The following is a 3,582-nucleotide window of genomic DNA, read 5'->3' as shown; positions in this document are numbered from 1 at the left end:
GTTCCTTTCGCCAGAATGATCTCAGACATTCTGATTGAAAGTGACCTAATGGACTCCCTAAGGGCTATTGGAACTGTAACACCCTTCTAAACCCCGCGGAAATTAATAAAATAATTCAGAGTAAAACATGAAAACAAGGGTGCCATAATTCAATTTAAAACAAATTATCATAAATCAATTGTCATGCTTTCACTAAGGAACAATTCATCATAATACATAAACATCCCATGTTAACACAGCGGAAATTCACCATACGGATAAGCATAACATCATCTATGCAATATCCCACAGAATTAATACAGTAACAACACAATAGAGTATCATCATAAACTCTAAGCTATCGTTTCCCCCAGTGTTACAATATCAGAGCATGACACCGAACGCTATACTAAACAGACTGACTCATGAGCTAATCCTCACCGAGCCAAAAGCCGCTACTCACCAATCTGAAATCATCAAAGTAAGGGTGAGTCTCATTCACAATAAATAAATGTTATCGAATCATAAACAATAACACATCATAGTCACATTATTCATCCAATTTCATTATATTCAGATTGTCAGGAAGTACTCATCAACACACAACAACAAATAGAATACATTACTAAGAGGCAACACCATAATTCATCCAAACAAATCATAACCATTACACAATCATCACATATTATAACATTGGACAATCTTCCATTCATGTTATAATAACACAAGTAACCTAATGCAAATGCAACTATATGCATGTGGTACCAAAATCTGGGATAACCCAACTCACCGATCCACCATCATCAAGGATACGGCAACACCCACTCACTAATTCCACACAATGGGAATTAGCTACCACTGATCCACATCGTCAAGGATCAGCCACATGATGATTAGGAATGCATGTATCAACCATAACATGCTTATCACCCACATAAATCAACCAAATGTCATAATCATCAACCACCACAATAATCAATAGCCGTACACAGTTATGCTATTTCTCAACCACAATAAAATACATATTTTACATCAACGATATATGTATAACAAACACCAATTACAACCACAACATCATAACAGGTAAATCATTCATTATATAGTGCAACAACGATAACACCCCTCACAATCGTGTACCAAGTACAACAAAGCAACTCATCAACGACAGAGTATTTACCTCATCATTCCTCAAAACACATGATAACCATATTTACCATGAACAACACCCATTTGCACAATTAACAGAAGCAACCACATTATCACAACATACATCATTGCACATATTCAATGATGCACACAACAACCATTGCACCTCATCAGCTATGCAAAACCAGAATAAACCACATTTGAAGAAAATGATACTTTTTAAAATAAAATCAAGTTGTTATTGTTTTATTCGTTTCATATGGTAGAACATTCAATTTAAGGAACAACGTCCAAAACGGCGTCTAAAACGGGCTTACGGTTTGAAAGTTACACATCTTTAACTTTTTACAAGAAAACAGTTATCGCTACAGCACGCGGCGCAACCAAAGTTCGCGGCGCGACCTGAAGCATACAAACACGTTTGCGGCGCCAACCTATGCACGCGGCGCGATGCGAGAAAACAAGTACGCCTTCGCGGCGCGCACCTACCTTCGCGGCGCGAACTAGCAAAAGTCAGAGCTTTCATCGCATTTGACAGCATTACGGGATTTACCCCAAAATCCCCCAAAACCAGACCAAGTTATGTTATGTGTCATACCCCAAAATTTGCCCGATCAGATCTATATCTTTTAATTCATCAAGGGTCAAAATTAAGAGTCATGGGGTTTGACATTCCTATTGTCAAACCCGCCCTCTTATAAAATATCCTGAGAAATAAATGGGGTGCGATTAACAGTGTTTCAAGGGTTTCATCATTTGTTAGTATCATTTTCCTTTTACTAACATTTGCATTTTTTTAATTTTTGGATTATTATTAGTAATTTTTATTACTTCTAAGTATTAGTATTTAATATTATTAATTTTATTATTAATATTAATATTAATATTAGGTGATATTATTATTAATATTATCTAGGGTTATTATTATAGAATTTGTATATATTTTAGCTAATTGGGCAATAGGCCCATTAGGTATAGAAATACCCTAAATTGACCAATATAAAAGAAAATATTTTCTAACAAAGGAGGGGAGGGACGGTTAACTAATCCTAATTTCATGCACATAATCCACCACTAACATGTTTGAGGATTTTTTTGGTGTACTAACTCTTGTTCCAGCAATTAAAAAAAACTGAAAGACGCAAAAAAAGGGAGGATTTTGGGACGAATTCTTGCAGTCAAAGAACCCCATACACGCTTGAAAAAAAAACCGTGGTGCACAAGAAGATTTGCAGCCAGAAACGCTCATACCAAACTCAAAATTTGAAGAGAAAAAAATCAGAGTTGTTCTCCTATTTGCAGCCGAATTCAAGGAGCTTAGAAGGCTCAAGAAGGTTACTGGAGTATTCTTGATCCTTTCCCAATCAATATTGAAGCATCAAACACCTGGAATCGATACTCACGAATTCACGGTTTGCCCAGATTTTTTTTATCTCGTTTACATCCTTACACGCTTCTGAAATGCATTTTGATTGTATACTCGTGTCTTACGTAATGTTCTAAGCGATTCTGGAGATTCAGTTGCTTTAATTCGCTTGTATGGAGAATATACCATGGTTATGGTTCTTGCCCTTCAAATTGGGGATTCTTAGATAGGGACAATTTTAGGTTGAATCAAGGGGTTTAATGGATTCGAGATGTTGCATACGTTCAATCTGGGCATTTATTTGCGATTTATGGTGTTTGTATGGCGAGTTTGAAACCTGCAGGCCTATAGCAATAGCAAGGAAACGTTGCTGTGTTTCTGAAAAAGAATATCCACGAAGAAGAAGAGCAGACGCGTGCTGGTTTCGTTTTTCATCTGTTTACGTCGCTTGATTGATTAAGTACGTTTCGCTCCAAGATAAAGTGGTTGGCAAAGAGTGTATGCCAATGAGACACATAACCTGGGTTCGAGTCTCACTAAAGACTCTTTATTTTTTAACAATTGCAAGTGTTGGTGTGATGAGGGATCCTGTGTGCAGCGCTTATGCAGACCATCACGCATCCTCGTCCATGCACCGTCGGATTCATTCATGACTAGATCTAACGCCTGTAAGGCTGAGGTCACATCATGCACCACCAAGAGTTGTGCCACACAGGATTCTGCCCAGGTTCTATTATATATTTGTTTGTATATTATTTACATAATTATATTAAACTTAATATATTTACTATATAAATTGATTTTTTAGAATTAAGTTGATTTAATAATTAAGATTAAATAATAAAATTAGGATTAGACTAGGGTTTAGGATTTCCTCCCGATTATTCATCATGTCGAGTAATTTATTTAATTAATTTTAATTATATTAAATCACAAGAACCCTAGAAAAGTCTATTAAAATTAGGGTCGGCCCAATCCCATTATCATTTGGCAAAAATATTAATTCGATTAATTCTTGAATAATTCTCTCCTCGACCCGACTAAAGCTATTAGTCGCATTAGACGAGAGATAAAAAGAATAAAACATTGAC

The sequence above is a fragment of the Vicia villosa genome, unplaced genomic scaffold (genome assembly GCF_029867415.1).
Source record: "Vicia villosa cultivar HV-30 ecotype Madison, WI unplaced genomic scaffold, Vvil1.0 ctg.002974F_1_1, whole genome shotgun sequence".
Lineage (NCBI taxonomy): Eukaryota > Viridiplantae > Streptophyta > Magnoliopsida > Fabales > Fabaceae > Vicia > Vicia villosa.
The sequence above is the reverse complement of the archived record's forward strand: the minus strand, read 5'-3'. Positions refer to the sequence as shown.